The sequence below is a fragment of the Dinoponera quadriceps genome, unplaced genomic scaffold, assembly GCF_001313825.1.
Source record: "Dinoponera quadriceps isolate SergipeBrazil2010 unplaced genomic scaffold, ASM131382v1 scaffold1169, whole genome shotgun sequence".
Classification (NCBI taxonomy): domain Eukaryota; kingdom Metazoa; phylum Arthropoda; class Insecta; order Hymenoptera; family Formicidae; genus Dinoponera; species Dinoponera quadriceps.
Window position 1 is genome coordinate 763,112 of NW_014555522.1, and position 20,515 is coordinate 783,626.

General features: G+C 44.0%; 1 protein-coding gene across 2 annotated transcripts in view; it reads right to left on the reverse strand.

The window, feature by feature from the left end:
* Positions 1-13,995, reverse strand: part of LOC106744576 (multidrug resistance protein homolog 49) — an 81,003-nt gene extending 67,008 nt beyond the window's left edge. Inside the window, exons 1-4 of one of the 2 annotated variants that reach the window (XM_014619476.1) lie at positions 13,907-13,995; positions 6,348-6,453; positions 3,985-4,388; positions 1,942-2,209 (exon numbers count right to left, since the gene is read on the reverse strand). The gene's annotated coding sequence lies outside the window, so the exon portion shown is untranslated. Of the gene's footprint in view, positions 1-1,941; positions 2,210-3,984; positions 4,389-6,347; positions 6,454-13,906 lie in introns of those variants that run through there. The other variant, XM_014619478.1, reaches the window with a different exon arrangement.
* Between the last annotated feature and the right edge of the window lie 6,520 nt (positions 13,996-20,515).

Consider the following 20,515-nt stretch of genomic DNA (forward strand, 5'->3'; position numbering starts at 1 on the left):
ATTACAAATATGAAAATATTATTTTTTACTTTTTTAATTAACGCTATTTCTATGCATTAGTTGATCTAATAGAGATGCAATAATAGTTTTTCATTAAAAATCCTGAATGTAGAAAAGTTTAGAAAAAATAAAAAATAAAAAATAAAAAATAGAACATTATATAACCTCAGGGAACACATATAAAAAGTGTTATTTTCAGTTGCGAATATCTCAGCTTTCGAATGATTAATCGTTTTTTAATTACTCCGATAATTATACGGAAAAAAATTAACTTCTATAGCTAAAGATTAGGTCTGATAACTAAATTTCAGTTGCGTTATATAGATAGCTAGTTTTTTCACTGTGGGAGCTAATTCTTTTCTTCGCGAAGGTTATATTTAAATCTACATATAGCGCAAGCTTCAACGAATTTCTTAAAAGAAAAAACTTATTTCTCGCCATTATTATTAACGCGCCGAAAAAAACTCGCGATCGCGAAAATCGCCCGACGATTATCGGGGGGGAAATGCGCGATTCGCGTGTTCGAGAGAAGGGAATAATAATAAGCGATGCCTCGGCAAAAAACGTTCTGCGAAAATAACGGAGCTCATAACTTTGCGAAACCGCTCGATATTCTACGGCGGTGATGAAGTCCGTTGTTTCGGTAAAAACAGGTTCAGACAACAGACGCTCTCTCGCATATATTAATTTCCGTTAGAGGAATGTTTACTCGATGTCGGTCTCGTTTCTCATCTAACGACTACGGTGAACAGCGCGCGCGCACTTTTATCGGTCATGCGAAACGCTGCTTTAATTGTCCGGTTCCTCGCCGGGATCGTATTTACGAGGCGCTCGGTTTACGGAATACATTATCTACGATCTGACACGTAACACAAGCCGAGATCTGTCCCGAACGGACGGAAGTTTGCGTTCCATCCACTATGGCCGCGTTCTCTCGCCCAGTGTATCTCATATCCGATCGTTATTATTACGACGAGAGTCAATGGGACTCGTGCGGGATCACTTGTTCACAGCCGGGATTCGCAAAAGCAGTTCGCGCCAAATGAAACACGCCTCTTCTCGCCTTCGCAGCGCACGAAAGCGCCTGTTGCTCCGCGCTCGCGGTAAACTGCGTGGCACGATCAATTTCACAGGTTAATATTCTGTGTCAGCCCTGGCGATGCATACGCATTACGCAAGCAACAACATTACGCCGTGTCATCGTCGGGTTCCCGCAAGTCACAATTAAGAGGCGCGCGCGCGCACCCCCACTACCCCCATCGACTTCGAGTGACCTTGCGCCACTCTTTTTTTTTTTTTAGCACGCGCGAGGGGCTTTTCCTCGAGATCGTCTGCGAAAATGCGCTCCGAACAAATTGAATTGCACGGCTCGCGCGGCGGTTCGGCGCGCAAGCTGATCTGCTAAGTGCAACAGGAAACGTTGATTAATGGGAGGAACCACGCGAACGTAATCCCCTTGGAATTTACATGAATGACAAGCAGTTCCGCGCGCACGAGAATATAGCCGCCGGCAGGGCGAGGTATAAATCTTTCGGGACGATCTACGAATCGAGAGGAAATTTCCATTGGTTCGACAAGCAGGCCGGAGTGGCCGAACGAATCCGTAAGACGTTCACTCGCTGACCATGGGGAAGGTTGTCGACTTGAAGAGAGCCACTCTGAATATACTTACCATGTAAATAGGCTGCACGTCGCAATATGTACCGGCTACCGTTGCGCATATCGAGTTATGTAAAGCCGCGGAACTGCGATTTAACGATCGCGATAAACAAAATCTTACGCACGCAATGACGGTGCTTATTCTGTTCACGTCGGTTTTACTTGTTCTCCTTTTTAATTCCGAAAAGATTTCTCGGAGTGCGCGAGCTACTTTGTAAATCGCGACTGTAACTCGAGGGGCATGCGGAGACGATTTTGCGTGAATTACGAGATATCACTTACCATTATGATGAAAAGCTCCGCCTGGCTCGGCGCGTGAGTCGAAAATTGCTTGTACTTCGTAAATTAAAGCGCGCCGTCCGTTTCTCACACGACACACGACCGTGTGTTTGTCCGGTTGCGATATGCAAATTTGTCGGTTTTTCCTTTTCTCTCTATCTCTGCGGTAATATGCCGCGAAAATTATGAACGAACTGAATAACGTGACTATTACTCGACTACTTTAGCTCGTGTTTTTTTCTCCGTCCCTTCGCACGATCGTATCTAAAATCTGTAACAAAAAGGAAAAGAGAGAACGGGATTACTCTCGTTATCATTTGTTTCGCGCTGAGCGCATTCGAATACGGACTCTCGTCTGAATAATCGATCAGTCTCAATTATCGGTCGCGACAACGGCATGCTTAAGAAATGCACGCGAAATGGTGACAAATTATCGCCGCATCAAACGTTAAACTTGACTGATTTGTTTACCGTTCGACAACCGAGACGGATTATTGCGATTATTCAGCCTGTCTCTTCGCGATCCGCGTTTGAATTGCTATAAATTGGCTTAATTCCTCGTTTCTGCGACGTCGCTGAATATCGTCACGAGATTTGCCGATTGTTCGTTGCACCATTGTCTGAGACCGCCGCTGATCGTCCACGCGAAGCTCCCCTTACAAAAATATTTCACCGTTTTTAGTCCGTAAGAATGATCAGTTTGAGAAATAAAAGCGTGCATTCAGCTGAGTACGATCCCATTTTTAGGTCGGATAGTGGCTATTTTTCACAAAAACGAGGGATTATAGTGAATTATACGAGTATATCCGAGTGGTATAAACTATTAAGTATTTTTGAGTAGTAAAAACGTATAATACCGCGTAAATTTGAAGTGTGTGAATGCAGTACATTCGGCTACGAGTATAAAATACCGGTTCAACACTTACAAGCACTCACATTACGCATTTTGAAGTGAATGCAAGACTTTTCAACGTGCTTCTTTCCGTATTGAAACGAAACTGAGTAAAAGAGGAACGTATTAACGTGCTCCCACTTATTAGCTGAAAAACGACTATTGAAGACAGGTAATCTCCTCGAAAATACTTTACGAACACTCGCGAGCACTCGTTATATTCCTTTACTTAATAGACCGCGCATGCTTGAAAGTACGAGAAACGGACGTAAAAATCAACAGGCCGGAACCAACGGGCAATATGAGAGGCGATATAAAAGCGGTGAAATATTTTTACAAGGATCCGGCTAAAATTTCCATTCGCTTCAATCTCGCATTTGCATTCCTGAGCGTTTTCCACGGAACCTCGAAGCGCAATCGCATCTAGACCATTTTTCTCGTTCGTGGCTCAAGAGCTTCTACGCGCGCGAAGCAGCCCGGAGTACCAAGTCCACAGCGCCGCATTAAATCTACTCGACTATCGAGCGCTGCCCGGCGGCTCTCGCTGCGAGTCGCGTTTACGCTCAGTTACAGTACAGTTCGGCATACGCGGCTCGTATATACAATCGAAGGATATTCTCTTCCTCATCCCGCGCTCGACCTCGTGAACTTTCTACGACGCTCATCTCGAAGCGCTTCGCGACGTTGTGCAAACTCGACGAGAGCGCGAGTCCGTCGAAGTACCGACCAAAAATTTCCTTTTCACTTCACGGATCATAAAGTTCATAACGAGACGTCGAAGAGGTTTCGGCGAATAATTCGTCACATTCGAGTCGAGATTTTAAATTCTGCGTTAAATCTTCAAATGGAGAAAACGGAAATACGTTCCCATTTGTGGCATCAAAGGAGCACGATAGGAAACCTTTGAAGATTTAACCGTGCAATAATTTATTCATAATTTAAAGTGCTTCTTTAATGCCGCAGACAGACGTTGAAACATACTCGAAGTTTTAGTTTCCCAATGAGTCTTCAAGTGGAGAAAATAGCGATAACTGCTCATTTGTAGCATGAAAGGGGCACGATAGAAGACTTTTAAAGATTTAACTAAGCTGGACTTGTGTAGGACTAATGTAGGACTAAAATCTCGACTCGGCAAGCGTCACCGTTTTACTCACCGTTATGATAAAATGTAAGAGCCTTCCTCAAGTCCGGGCAATAGAAGAGGAAATCTCATTTATATTTGCGTGAATCTATGTAGCATTCGGCTCTCTTCCTGCTGAGAGGGATATCCTCCGCGCACGATCCGTGGTCGAACCTGTAACTCTTTATTTTATACAACGCGCGATAACGCGTCTCGCGTTTGCAACCTGAACCCGTCGATATTTTCGAAGAAATTCCGCTCGGGAACGTACAAACCCACACTCTCGGTACCCCCGGTGACTCGACTTTTACATCGGGATTGTACTAGTCACACAACCGTTTAGAGCGTCTATAAATGTTCTCGTATATTGATCATTTTGTTATTAGTGTTCCCGATAAACCTCCTCTGCTTCACCATATGGCCGCCCGCCAATCGAACCTGAAACACGATAAAAAAAACGTTGTCTGACGTATAGGCCAAGCAATTCCGTGATGCGCCGGCAAGATTATTGACGCCGTCTGCGACGTTGTTCGTGTGTTCACGATACTCATTTATCACATTATGAATTAAGGTGTACCCCGTCCACGATATGTCGTTCATCATATCGCGAATCAAGTTACCCGAGGCCGGGCGTCATCTATCTGAGCTTCAGAGAAATTCCTTTCAATCAGATCCCTCTGCTCTCTCCCCCGAGATAATATCACTCGAGAACGTAGATACAGGCGTGCGTAATCGCGCTCGATTTCTGTCCACGCTTCCATTTTGTATCGCGTCGCGTGAATTCCTCGTAGCGAATTGACCGCGACATCGTGCGTACGATGCAAGGGGTTAATTTGTTAAGGTCGAAAAAGCTATTCGCCCCAATTTTTTTCAATCGTTTAATTTCCTGCCGAGCCGGCGTGACAGGCTCCGAGAGAGCTTGCCAGCTGCATCGTTTACTTTAATTAATTGATATACCTTCTCATGTTTCCGAACTGCTATTGAAGATGGAGGACACGTTTATCCCGCTCGTCAAAATGATGAGAGAGTAAATAAATCGAAAGAACGAATAAATAAATCATCGACGAGACGAAACGCCGCTGGTGCGCGCCCTCTTGATTCCTCTAATTATCCTTAATTCGTAATACCGCCGGCAGCGACGTGATGTATTTAAAGGCCCGCGGCGAGTCTCTGGCTCCGTGATTAATTTATGTAGTTTCTTACGGCGCTTAGAATCCCGCGCGATCAATAGGGAACGAGCTAGAGGTGCTACGGTAGCGCAGGTACACGCAACGCCCGTTATAGCGAGCAGAGTTTGCCGTAGTAACGGCAGCGACATTCTCTCGAGCCGGCTTTTACCGGACTTAATTTGACCCGCGGAATCGCCTTAACTTGATCGCATCTGTCGCGCGATAATGAGGCGAAAAAGGGCGCACGTGCAGCTCTCCTCCCTGAGTAGAAATGTATCCAGTCTACCTGAGTCGAAAATTAATAGTTACCTAGTACAGGCTGGATTAAATGTTCTAACTTGTTACTAATTCCTGATATTGCCTGATTATTCATTGAAATGTAAAATCGGGTTTATGATCCAGTCGTTGCCTAAGTCTAGTCGTTACATATAGAATATGATGGTGTATAAATTGCGCTACATCTATTCTAAAATATATAATCTAGCTGCTGTATACCCGCTTCTAGTATTTAAAAACGTTTGACAATGAGATAGTAAATAAAAATTGAGAGTGTGCGTTATCCCATAAAAATCTGCAGAAAGCAGAAATGAACGTTGTATTACTGGCCGACAACTAGTTATGATTTTTCCATCTCGTAACTGTAGTTTCCTTCGTTTAACCATCAGCCTAACTTATTCATCTATGCATTATCTAACTACTGGGAAAAGTGAATTACGTTACTGGCTAATAGCGACGTTAGGTACAAATTTACTGTCTACTCACGAGGTACTCGCGAAGTTCAATTTCAACTAGGTCTCCCCCCTCACTCTCTTTCTTTCTGTCTCTCTCGTGTTTTTTCACTCCTGACCGATTTTCACGAAAATACGAAAATAACGCGTGTAATTTTGTTAAGTATAAGAAGAAAGGAAGGAAACCAGAGGAAAGCGGCGTGATCTGCGTTTTGTCGAAGGCGATGAATCGCGGAAGACTGGCGTAACGTAGTCGCGGTGAATGAGGAAGGAGGAGACAGTGGCGCGCGGTTAATCCGCTTCGCGAATTTGCCGTGCGGGGCTCGTAAAGCGTCGCGAACGACGCTTCGAAATGACGATTAACGGTCGAAGGATGATGTGCGATTAGTATAATGGCCATCTCGCGGAAAACGGGCGCGCGTGCTGTAATTAGATAATGAGCGCGCGCGTCTGTTAACGGGCAATTACGAGCATTCGCGGAGCGAGTGGGTTACACTCACACTCATCGGGTACGGGCTATGTGTTCGCGCCAGCAGCTCGAAGAACACCTTCAACGGGCCTCTCAGCCGACGATAGTGGTATCCATTCACGGCTGCAAAGGCTGACCTGAAAAAAAGCGAAGGAGAAGATCGCGAATCAGTGAAGAAAAAAAAGAGACGAAAGGAATACGAAGCTCACAAGTGCACTTTAGGCTCGCCATTACACGATACATAAAATCAATGTTATTTCACGCGTAGCTTTCCGAAGTGGTTTCGCGCCGTCTTACGATCTTTGAAAGTTTTTTTATTAACACACGCAGACCCCGTGGTATCGAGAGACATCGTGCGCCCATATTTCGACATCCTCCTCTCGCGTAATGCACACCCGTTTCGAGCGACCTTCGAGAGGTAGACAACCGATCGTTCGGTGCGTTCGCGACGGAAGCGCCTCGTCGTGACCGTCTTTGTGAGCCGCGCAAGGTCCCCGTTCGAGCGGACGACGCGTTGGCGCTCGGGGAAAAATCCCCGAAGCTCTCGAAACTTCGGCACAGATAGCGACTCTTCACGAGCTCATAAAAAATTCCCTTCCGCGAACGCCGTCGGAACGAACGAGTTACCGAGATGCCGCCCGCCATGAAGTCGTCGCTACCGGGTGTCTCGTTCTTATTTGCATCTCAATCGCGGCCTAACGTCTCCCCTGGCAACGGCCATGAATTTTATTCCGGTCTCATATTTCTGCTCCCCATTGTGCGGCGCGAGACGCGCGCCCGCGTGCCCGCTTTCTCTCTCTCTCTCTCTTTTGCTATCAATCATCCCCTCGGCTGCTCGCCACCTCGGGGCTGTATTCCGAACTTTTCCGCCACCTCCGCGAGACGAGGGCGAAGGGGAGGAGGACAACCAGGACGACGAGTCTTCGACGAGCGTGGCCGCGTCTCTCGCGAATTTCGCTCGCCCCTCGCCGCCGCGCGGTCTTCTTCGTCGCAAACAAGAATTCTGCAAACGCCCCCGGGGCCGTGAAATACGTGAGGGATGCGCGTCTAGACGCCGGGGATCCTTTCGTGAGAAAATGCAGAGCGGCGCGATCCTCCCGCTTCTTTACTTCGGAATATCTCGGTTAAACATCGCGACCGAAATCTCGCCGGACGGATAACAAAACACGGCGCGGCGTTCCTCGCATTTTCAATTTCTCTCGCCCCCGACGTGCTGTCGTCGTTCCTATCGTCGTCGTCCTGGTCTTCTTGTATTCGTACAGTCCATGGCATTGTTGATCGTTCCCCTTACATACGCTGGGAAATATTAGGTAAAGTCTCTCGAGCGGAATCTCCCGCCAGGATCTAACCGGTTGGGAAGAAGGTATCATCGGTGAGGTACCTCGAGGGAGCTTCGGGACGCCGAAAAGCGCGTTTGTTTCTCTATTTCCATAAATTGCAATGTAAATTGTCGTACATCTCTCCAGCACACCTTAGAAATGCGTGCATACGTCCAACAGTCGCTACGCACTTAAATAAAATATCAACGCAGTTGCTCAACGAGCGTTTCCCGAGCAGGCCCGGAAACCTTGCGCGATCAGCAGGTAGCTCCTACATCGCCCTTTAATCAGCCTCCTTTCGGCACAAAGGCTCCCGGTTCGAGCGACAACGGTCGATACGATATTATCAGGTAAAATGGAGGAAGCCTCATGGTGGTGAAACTCATAATGCTCGTCAACGGGTTGAGGAAATGGCGGGAGTACGAGAGGATATTGCGGGACCGTCATATTCCTCCCTTCAATGGAAGTATCCTATCAGCGTCCGCGGTAACCTCGTCGCATTTTTTCCTTCCCGTCACGATGGTATCTCGCGGTGAGACGCTGGAAGAGATAGAAGACCGCGGCTTTCGTATCGGACCGATACCGAGAGATATTTTCTCTTTCTTATTAGAAACGCGACTGGAACGTGTTAATTTGCTGTTAGAACGAAAAACAATAGCGTTTTTTACATTACTAATTTGTTTCCACATCAAAACAATTTGTGGATTCAGCGAAATAATCCATATCGAGAAAAAGTACGTGGAATTTTATTTGCGGAGGGTATATGAGAGGGACATACGAGGGCAGTCCGATAAGTACTTAGCCTACAAAAGAAAAACGAAAATTTTGGAAAAGTGGCGATTTATTTCTCAACATAGTCTCCTTTTAGCTCGATACACTTGACCCAGCGATGCTCCAACTTCTTTAACCCATCTGAAAAATACGTTTTCTCGAAGTCTGCAAAGNGAATGAGGAGGTCATCGCCGCCACGGAGGCCTTTGCAGACTTCGAGAAAACGTATTTTTCAGATGGGTTAAAGAAGTTGGAGCATCGCTGGGTCAAGTGTATCGAGCTAAAAGGAGACTATGTTGAGAAATAAATCGCCACTTTTCCAAAATGTTCGTTTTTCTTTTGTAGGCTAAATACTTATCGGACCGCCCTCGTAAGGAAGCAATTTCTATGAAATAAACCCTTATCCCACAAATAAATTTCTAAGCAGTACTTTTTTTTCGCAGCGCAGCGAATGGCGATCGGTACTCTTAACAAATCGTTTTGCTGTCCACGTAGTAACTGGCGAATTTTTGCTACAGCGGTATAAAATTTGCCGTGCCAGCAAATGATTTTTCCCCGTGTATCGGCAATTTACCTCGCGTGTTCCGCCTATACGTTTCACTTCAACGTTTGCGTAAATTCTCTCAAGTATCTACACGCGGGGAGAATCGATTTCGTGCTTGCCGAATAAGAGGAGGAACGCGTTGATGAAAGCTCGTCGATGAATATTCTACAGCGTCAGCATGGTAGCGGCAATAACGGGCTGCTATTACGTAGCAGCCGAGCGTTATTATCCGGTGTATCGACCACCGCCGGTAGAAATCTAAGAGCATAACGTCCTAAGAGGGACTCCGATACGACGAGGGGCTATCGGCGAGGAGTATCGCGACTCCGCGAAACCTCACTCACGCGCGTACCGGAAACCTTCCTTCCTGCCAGCCTTCTTCCTGTCGGCTGCGATCGATAGTTCGTTCCTCGTCACCAGAGATCTTTCTCGAAGAACGAACTTCTCGAAGCCGGCGAAGCGCGAATCGCACGAGCGCGCAGGCCCGACTGGCGATCCTGCCCGCTTGTTTTCTGGTTGCCACTTGGATATATATATTGCGAATTATACGGGCTCGCCCTTCCTGTATATATTCCCGCGGCGAGCCTATCGCCTTTACAACATGCTCGGCGGAGCGTCTGACGGATCGATAGATAATATCCTGAAATTACTCGCGCTAATTGCCAGCTCATAGTTACGTGTATTCGCGCGATCAAACGCGACGCGAGCGTAACGCGAACTTCTAAATAAATTATCCGCGACGTGTGGGGAACACACTTATTGCGGACGAAACAGCCGTTTCGGCTTTTACGATCGTCGCGCGATATCACACGTCGGGTCGACGAATGACTCAACGATAATTACGCGGAGAAAGCGTGTGCGCGGCGCCATCGCCGCGAAATTCCCATTGCTTTTACCGGGGTTCGCTTATCGAGGTGATAAACATGATAAAGCCTGGCCTGGAGTCGGGCTGCGTCAGGTCGTAAAATCGATCTCGTTCTGAGAAAGCCGCGGTTACGTCATATAATCGATCCGTTCGCGAGAGCAGCGCTGTCAAAAGCATCCCAGGGATACGCGTCGAGCGCGCGGGGATTACCGCGGATTGAATAAGATTCGTCTCTCTCGTCTAAAGCGCCCGGCCGACACATGCATCGCACGTTCCCCCGAGATCACGGAGGGGCGAACTATCCTGGGCGTCTGGATCCGGCGTCGGGAGCGAGAAGGACGAGACGGGGCGCGATAGCTGTCGGGAAACGTCACGTAGCGACGTTTCGCCTCTTCGACTCCGAAATCCTCCGTAGACGCGTTCTTCCAGCGGTAAAACGCGGATGACATGGCGCGCGCGACACCTCGAGACACGTTTCGCAAAATGACGCTAATGAAGGCGGATAAACAACGCGGCCTACAGCGCGGCCGGCGAGGATCACCGTCTCGTCCTTCCTCGTCCGTCGACGTGAAGCGCGTCTCGCGAGCGCGAGTCCGAGTCCAAATTTTAGTTCTACGTTAAGTCTTCGAGTGAAGAAAGCGGAAATCATTTCCCATTTGTAGCTAATATGCTCCTTTGACGCTACAAAAAGAACTTAGACCTCCCGGGATGAAATTTTTAATTCTACGTTAACTCGTCGTGTTGAGCAAACGGAAATAACTTCCCACTTGTAGTATCGAGCGGTGGGGGACCTTTGAAGACTCAATGTAGAACTAAACAGATTTAATGTAGAACTGAAATTTTGATAATTCGGCTATGCCCGAAAATTGCGCGAACGCGATGCGCGCCGGGTCGCGTTTGACATTTGAACGCGATCGTCGAACGACGCGGTAAAACGCTCTCGATTGCGCGATTGCGAGCATATAAAACAAACTCGTTGATCCCGACTCTCCCCCTCCGCGCGCGCTCGCGTAACCGTCGACGAAAGCCACGGCGTGAAAAATACGTTTGGTCCTCTGTAAATACGCGGCGAGAGTTAGCGAAATCGATGTTTCCCGACTAGCACAGCGTGCGTCGTCCGGTGTTCTAGGCAGGCCAGCCGGCTGAAATTTGACCGTGATGCCAATACTTCATTTTGATTATCAATATTTGCAGACCAAGTGACGTCCGGGCAAATTCGCGGGGAGCTGTTATGCGAAAATCAAATCACGCCGCGCGGCACGCGCGTGAAGGAAGCGAGCCGGGCGCAGCAACTTTGCCGCAGGTGCATCTCTCTCGCGGTAACATCACGAGTGAAATTATGCCATTAATTAATTGATATTTAACTTGTATGTTTAGCGCAATTAGATGAAATGTCGTTTAATTAGGACGTATTTGCAATTAAATGGCACATTATTCAGCAGCCGAATAAATGAAACAATATCAATTTACTGATTGAACGGCATCAATCTGGCGCATCGCGTCCGCACTCACACGGAATCTCACAGTTTGATCACGTTGGTATATCATCTGGTTATTATCGGTCTCGCGGCGGGTCAAGGCTGGCCAATAGTTATTTTAAGTTTCTGTACGACATATACACACTGATTAGTGTGATGGACTCGTTCACGTATGACATGGCCCGTGGCCGTACGGCGCTGAATGCACCTATTTGCACGCGTTCGCGTAATCGCGCCGCAGTTGAAGGAAAAATACGTGCCAGTCATTGATTAGTTACAAAGGTCGAAGGTGTGAGTCCGCGGAAATAAAGAATGCACTATCATTCCACGTTGTCCGAATGCAAAATTTTCATCTGTGATATTGCAATGCGCGTTATTAATGGAAAAACATGTTCGTTGATCTGCACTAAAAATCTCGAATCGCATCCAACTGTTTCGCTAAAAGTGAGATATAAAAAAGCAGGACGACATTTTCATCACGGTAAAACGTTTAGTCAAAATTTATAATGATTTTTGCGCTGTTTGTTATATAATATAATATTTCTGGGTAGGATTTTTGGGTAAAACTTCTGATTATATAATATATGACGTATGATAACAAAAGATAACATCTTGCCAGGAACCGCAAGTGCATGTAGAGATGTGACACCATGAAAATATAGATACTAATGTTAAAATGAGTATCTAATAGGGATGTTATGATGCCATGGAAGTATCAATACTAATATTAAAACGGGTATCTGATAAAAGAATATCGATATCATTAGTGATACCATCATCAGAACAAAAATGTCGAGATCGATGACTGAGACCTGGCATCGAAATGTTTAAAAAGTTAAAATTAGATTAAATATAAAAATCAGGGAAGTGTTTGTCTTGCAAGATACTTTTAAAAGTTTCGTACGTCTGCGCATAATAATAATATTACGATTTTAAAGATGTTTTTACTTTCTGTACCAGACTTCCTATGATTGGAACCTAAAAATCTTAAAAAATATATATTAAGGCTCCTGCTGTGCTCTCGTTATAATTGTTATTGACATTAAAAGCGAGAAATTACAAAGAAATGTTAAAAATTATTGCGGTATACGAGAAAATAAAACAACGCACAAAATAACTCGTGATCGATTTCGTATACTTATAAAAATATTCGGATGCTCTTCTTTTATTTCAGCAATCAATAAATAACCGTAAAATGAACAGAAATTATTAAAAAAAATAGGTTTCAAACGTGAGTTACATGTTATATTAATTTCCATGAAGTAAAAGTACATGGTATCTTGAAGATCTGAATAAAAAAATTTAAAGAAAAGATATCGAAAAATATTGAAACTAAGCTTAACTTAAACTTAATAAGTAAACTAGTACTGATATAGGTTCGAATATCGAAAACAAATATCGATACAAAAATGCCCAATATCGAAAGAAAATTGTCGATATCAATATCAGTAGTATCACAACATCCCTAATTATAATTTAATTGCATGATATTAAAAAAGTGAATTGGCAAAGTATTCAAACTTTAGATTGTATGTAAACTTCTTTTTCAAATTAAACGTTAAATAATGTATGATTATTTCAAATTATATACGTTTTCAAAATTCAAATATTTAACCAAATCGGCGAGTCGGTCAGTTTTTTCTCGTACCGTATTCTATCCCCTCGGTCAATAAATTTAATAATACCGAGCGTCGTATTACACCGAGGGACGCGAATATCGTCCGGCATCGGTAAGCTCCCGTTCGACGAATCATTCGTTTCGTGCACACTTGCTCGATGACACGTTTGTTTGTTTGATTGAATTTTTTCGCCGCAAGCTGCCCGCCGGCGTTGATTTATTCGCGTGTAACGTGCGCCGCGGCCTCCAGGCCGGGCCAGGCAAATTTATGGCATACGATTTTCCGTGGGCACATACGTATAATCGCGCTTCTACCAACACACAGCCATCGACCTTTCGATAATACCTGCCGATAAGCTTTTGCGATCTGTCGATGGTCCTGTGCGTGCATAAACTGGCATAATTCCTCTTTGCTCTGTGAAGGCCGCGCTCCGCGATCCATATTCACCGTATGTAAGAATAAAGGAAATACAAAGATCAACAGCGTCTCTCGCTTGGCCGCTGCACCGATTTGCTGTGCAATTTTATTTCGAGCCAAAACTCTGTCGATCCGCACGAGAGAGGACCGATTGCAAAACGAAACGAAATCCATCTCTCCCAGTATCGTATCGATCGCCTCGATGTAAGCCGTTGCACAAGGGTGTGTAATTTTTTTCCTTACCTCGTGGAGCTCGATGAAATGACGATTACCAAGCATTGTTTGCTAATTCCAATGCGAAAACCCGACATTTCTTCTTCGCGTGAAATACGTAAATCCGTGTTCTCCCGCCGCGGTTTGCCCGAAATCGTTCTCAGCTGACTCTTCGGCAGATCGATCTTTCACGGACTCTCGCGTTTCGCCGGCGGGATCCAATTACCATACGCGAAACTCGAGCTAAATCCACCTCTCTTGCCTCGTCACGTTGCGTAAAAGGACGACCGGTAACCGAATTTTCCTCGAGATCGATCGTTCTTTTTACGGGCAACAGCTAGTAAGCGGCAAGTAGCTAACTCACCTCCTCCCGCCCAAGGAACAACAGCAAACTCGAAGAGTGGCGGAGGCTAGCGCTGCTCTTCGGGATAAGGGATGTGGGACCCTCGGATATAGAAGCCGTTGCGATAGCGGCTCGGTAGGATATACGGCTTCGTGGCGAAGGAGTCCCGCTCGAACGGTAAACGACAGTTCACTCGGCCGGCTCCGTTCGAAACGTTACGAGCAAAAGGCAGTTTTACACTGACCCCCCTGCCACCAGAACCTCTATGTATACCACCGTCTACACTATCTACCACGCTCGTTGCGTGACTCGTGCATATATATGAGTGTGTGTCTATAGCCACTCGGTCATACATCTGCCTGTGTATGTGTTTACGCTCGGCAAACCTAAGTGCCGGATTTGTACACTGGACCCACCCCACTCCGCCACGACCGACGATCACCTAGCCAGGCTGCGACTTGTCTTTTGTTCCAGCAAAATATTCCCAAATCTTTACGTCGTTCTTTTCTTTCGTTTCTCCGTTTTCGCCCGCTCGGAAATAAATTTCCAAATTCTTAACGAGAGATTTTTCTACGAGCTCTCCGGGCTCGCGGAGACACATAGAAGTTGTAGGCGAACAGTGCGGGATCTGCCTGGTTCTTCCTGCCTCTGCTTTTATCACGAAACGAAGAGTCTGTTTGCGCGGTGTTTCGATTAGATAATTTTCTCGCTCTCTCTCTCTCTCTCTCTCTCTCTCGGTTCTGCTTCCTTCTTCATTGGGCGAAATCGGGCTGGCTTAACGCAAATTGTTAAGTGCGACCGCGTCCAAGACTGAAATTCAGCAAACGGCCAGCTAACTGAAGTCGCGTTCGAAGTAAACATTAAGCGTTTTCCGGTACTGCCGGGGAAAATTGCTTCGTTAATTAAAAGACTTACTCTCTCGCGGTCAGGAACCAATTACATTATGAGGAAAAAACGGCACGCTTTCTCTTTGAGATCCAGCGCAACTGTTTTTTACGGCGTTCACCTTATTATACGAGACCCATATTCTGGAATTAAAAGAAAGGGCATCTCGACTACTCGCTTCAACGGATTGAATTTTTGGAGCGTAGAAAACAGAGAGGAAAATACGTGTTTGTTCTCATGAGAAAATGCTGACCAATCAGAGAATCCACGTTTCGAGTTGAAGTGAATTTATTCTTAGCGGATCGCTCGAAACAAAGGAAACACTGACTGAAACCGCAGCGAAAGAGTTACATGTTTATATTGACTCATTTGGCGAAACACGGGCCGGAGAATTGTTATGGAGCTAAGCACGTGTGTCCGTATTGTTTGCGGTATCTGGGGGATTGAAAGAAAATGAATTTAAATAAATTTAAATAAATTAAAGAAAATGAATTTAAATGAATTTAAAAAATAACAGAGCCGATGTGCGAAAGTCATAGTGCGATAAAACGGGATTAAAATCCTTTAAATTAATATCATACGGTAAGTGTGTGCGTGTGTGTGATATAAATATGCGCTTTATTCGTCTAGACATTTCGATCCCTAGTTGAATCCTTTTCAATAGTAAACAAATATAATAGTTTTACATAGTCAACTACGGCCATACGTTCGATAGAATGTAAATAAAAGAGAGTATGTGAGTGTTGAAAGGTATAACGCAATAACATTGCAAAGTTTGAAGCGCAAACTAAACATTGTCTCGCAAGTGCAAAGTTATATGTATAAAAACGTTGAGAGATTTAAATTCAGCTGCTTAGAACTCGGGTGTCGATCGATTATCTACACGGAAAAAAAGTATTAGCTCTCACAGCTAAAAACTAGCTATCCATATAACATAATTGAAATTTAGTTACCAGACTTAGTTTTTACCTGCGAGAGGTAATTCTTATGACTATCGTCGTACACAGCTATGACTATAGTCGTACACAGCTACAACTATAGTCGTACACGGACAAAAGAATCAGATCCCACGGCTAAAAACTAAGTCCGGTGACTGAATTTCAATTGTATCACCTGAATAACTATTTTTCGCTATGGGAGTTAATTCTTTTTTATTCGTGTAGAGTCTGATTTTTTAGTGATGACACAATATTTCCCCTACAAGAAAATTTCTAAGAATGTTGAGCTGGAAGAAAACGAGGAATAGAAAGACCCGTTCGGTTTGAAGCTACACATAGAGTGCCACGTCAGACGCCGTTATGAATGTAATTCGTACTCACCGAGCGTCACGTTCGCGTCGCGTCGCGCGAAAAATCGATATCGCGAGTCCCGCACTCTTCTTTATCAGCGACAGAAGCCGGTTCGGAACTCCCGAACAGAATTTCCCGCGTGTCTTTTCAATTACCCGGGATCCCGGTATGATCTCGACGAGGCGGTCTTCGATCTTTCCCTACGTCCTCGTGCCTGCCCGCCTCCCTTCCTCTCCAGGACGTGCAAGTCCCAAGAACTCGTGGAATCCTCTAGCCGACGCTCGCGTAATTTGCATACGATTAATCTTGATCAACGCGGCACCCATCTCTTCTCACCCGTCTCACCTCTAGCCGCTTCTCTTCTAGTCCTCGTCTCAGGCTCGTCTTCGTCTTCGTGATCTAGCGGGAAGCGGGTTAAATGGCGAACACCTACCGAGGCCATGATGGATCGTTACGTCTTGGCAGGACTGAGGTTGCGCCAAGACGAATTCGGCAAAGGGGAATCGATCTAATTAAACGCACGTACGGTCGCGCGAGCACGAGCGCGGAGCAAGACGTCGGTGGATGAGAGCTGATTGAATTGCGGTATGCAGATTTGCGTCAACAGCGCATTCCGAAGCGTTGCGTACTGACGATGGTAACCGCGTTATGCCGCGGGCTGAATAATGCCTTGAATCATATTGTTTTGTTTGGGATATATATCTTATGAAATAAATTTTACTTCTAAATATAAAGTTTTTCTATTGTCGAATCAACATGCGGTCTCGTCTGCCAATTTTACGGTGAAAGAGAGGCGAATCAGTCGAAACGGCGAAACATTCTACTTTTCGCTACGAAACGAGGTTCGATTTTTTTTCAATATACACCAGGCGCACAATGGCGCGTGGATTTCTTTTTTTCTCTCGTTTCTTTTTTCTTCGATACGTAAAGCACAATCTCGTGCATTGTGGACGCGCAAAATCGATACACGGGTTTACTTTGTGCCAAGTTACATAAAGTTATATAACTTAGACTCGGGCAAGATGGATTGCGCTACCGTGTCTGCTTGTATTATCCCACGGCGGATTCGGTAGCGAGAATCGATCTAATTAGACACGCCTCCATCAATCGCTACGAGACACCGAACGAGCATTCGTGTTAATTGAATCGACGGTTATCCACATTACGCGCGTGCGATATGTTGCATCTAATTCTACCAAAACATCACTCGCTCGTCGCCAGAGATATCTCCCTGTCGTTTATATTATATAAGCAGAATTTTTCTCAAAGATATAAACATTCATAAACCAAAAAAATACCATAGTTGCCCAGCTAGGATGTATAAGACGGTTGCAACAATAAGTTTTTTTACGTCGAAACACAAAAAAATATGACGAAGCGAATCTGTGATTCGCGAACATGCGCAATAGATGGCCAAAGAGCTGTCAAAATTAGATGTGCATATTTCAAAATTACATATGTATATGTATAATTGCATATGTAATTTTGACAGCTGACTATCTACCGCGCATATTCGTGAATTACAGATTCGCTTCATTATGATATTTTTTGGATGTCCCGAAGTATATAAAAAGAAACTGTTGCAACCGTCCTGTAACCGACTGTACTAACGTCAAAACAATTTCAAGGCAATATAGGATTCAGAAAACAAGAAATAAAACTGTATGCAGAAGTTATTATTTTTCAAGGAAATGAGACTTTTTTAATGATCTTGAAATGCACTTAAAAGAAATTCCTATATTTGTGTATGTGTGAATGTCTTTCTTATATCATGCATTGTTGTAATGCTAATAAAAACTTGAAGAGTTAATTATTAAACTGTATATAAATACATTAGCATTTTAATAATAAAAATTAATTTCATAAAAAATTTACAGTCACATAAATTGTTATAATTAGCAGTTGGTCAGAAAAGTCGACTTGAGAGAGATATGATTTTCAGATCGTACTGCTTCCTAAGAAGTGAACTGGAATGTTCATGACACATTTGAAACAAATCCATGAAAGACGCGGCATTAACTCGAAAGCCAAATTAAGCAAAAAATATTATCTTAAAAATAACCTTATAATTTTGTATTATACTTTTCTTACCTGGTATTCGTCATTACTCATCGTGTTTTAGCGATTTACCGTACACTGCATGCAAATAATTAATTTTACTAGGCATAAAACATAAAATATATAACATAAAAATTACACTTTTACTATTTGTTCAGATAATATTTACCTTGTAAATATCATGCAATACAGTGCGATCGGCACGATTTCAGTTGCACATCGCTGCCTAGAAACTACGGTCTATGACATAAATATGAATATCTCGTTTCTGCTGTTATAAACCTACAAACACAATAATATTAAAAGTTACACAATAGTTACCAAGATACAATTTTTCCCCATATTAACATACGCGCAATTCAAGCTGCGTTGAAAATGCATATATCAGTATATCTTTTACTTTTTCGATATTTTCTTCTACGTATGGTAAATTCACGTACAATCAGGTTCAAAAATATATCTGACCAAACTTCAGTATGAATATATCCTAGTCACGCAATATAATTCTAATAAATCATTATTGTGCTTTACATCATTGAACAAAAATTTTTAGTATGCTTTACATTATTCAACAAAAATTTTCCGCATATATCGTTTAACGATTCCCTCGAATATGCTCGTATTTCGACCAATGGTAATTCGCTCTACAGTTTTACTTCTTCGCATGCAATATTTTCCTCGTGACTTTCGCGGCTCTCACATTCGTTCCACGTTAAAACGATAAATCGATATTCGTGTAAATGCAACTCACATGCACCGTAAATAGAAATTTGCGGCCCGCGACGTATAATTATTGTTTATTCCCGGCACGACCGCAACGCATCGCACCACATCACCGCCGCTATCTTCGATACCTGCATCTTTTTTTCTCTTTCAGGCTCGCCACGCACTCGATATTATGGCCCAATGAGCCAAAAAGCGGGGAAACTCGAAATTTCCATTGCTAATGACGCGAAAGCATTCCCAGTCGACGTGTTATCGTTATCTTCCCGTCGAGCTGTATGTAAGCTCGGCGGCACAGGCAAACGAATTTAATCGCGTATCCCCGAATTTTCCGCGCGATAAAGCTCTCGTCTTCACCTCTCCCTTCGACTCGCGCGGAAAACACCTCACTAACAAAAATAACGGCCTCGGGGCGCAGAGTCTGAAAGGAGTGCGTTATTAAAAGAACGACTCCCCCGCCGCGCGTGTTCTTCCCTCGTTCGTCTGTGTAATGATCCCAGGAATACTAAACTCGCATATTTATACGCATTGCAACGCGAAGGAACATTCTTTTCCCAGCGAATATTATTCAAAGACAAAAAGTGCGCTGTATCGGGCAACTTTTTGGTTTATCGTTATTACTCTACACTTGAATCCGAGTATGCCGAGCGTCTCAGGGAGAACTGTTGTAATTTAGCGGGGGAAAACTCCCAAGACTAGTTGGTGTCCCGGAAAGTACTGTAAATTAAAAACTAAGAGATCCCGGCTCTATCGTTCTGCTCATTCTCTACGCAGGCTTAGTACATTCGAGCTCGAGCGCGATTCGCGCCTTAATCATGCTTGCTACTTCGCTTTTATGCACACAGTCGGCGTTATGTATGCAATACTATTCCCTAGACGAAAAGTCGCATCACTTTCAGCTTTATACGTAATGCATAAAATTGAAAATCGTAGAAGTAATATTAGTTATAATGGTGGAATTCTAATGAACGTTAGAACAACGTCGGCAAATACAGCAGCTTTGCAAAAATGGGAAGTTTTATCCGAAGATTTCTACAGAGCTTGGGATATCTGTTATGGCTTGTTATCAAGCTATACAACATATTAAATGTCATGGAACGCCAGATAATGTTCCTCGTAAAGCGAGACTACGAAGAACGATGAGACCACGATGCGTTTCGGGTCATTATCTGCTTGATAGATCCATTCTTTCGGTATATATTTTTCAGCAAATGGAAGCAGTACATTCTCTACAATGTTCAAGTACGTAAATCTATCCATGATTCCTTTTATTCGATGAATAGGAGTACACAACGAAGAAAACTTAATAAAAGAATAAGTATACAACGAATAAAACTTAATTTTCCTAACTGTACGTAAGTATATGTCCGTCAATGCATATATATATCCTGTATATACAGAGTGAGTCACTTGAAATTGCAATCTAAAATAACTTAATAAATATCGATTTTACGGATAAATTTTTAAACGAAAGTTAAATGATTTTGAAGAGGTACGTATATTCTTGTCATCTAACTTTTTTCTATGTGGAGGCGCCAAAATCATCTGAAAGTCAACTTAATTTTTTTTAAGTCATATAGTTTTTTTTTTAAACATAAATTGACTCCTCTATTTATTCATAAAATTAATCTAAGGTAAGGTCATCCAGAAAGAGAGAGAGAGAGAGAAAAGGAGA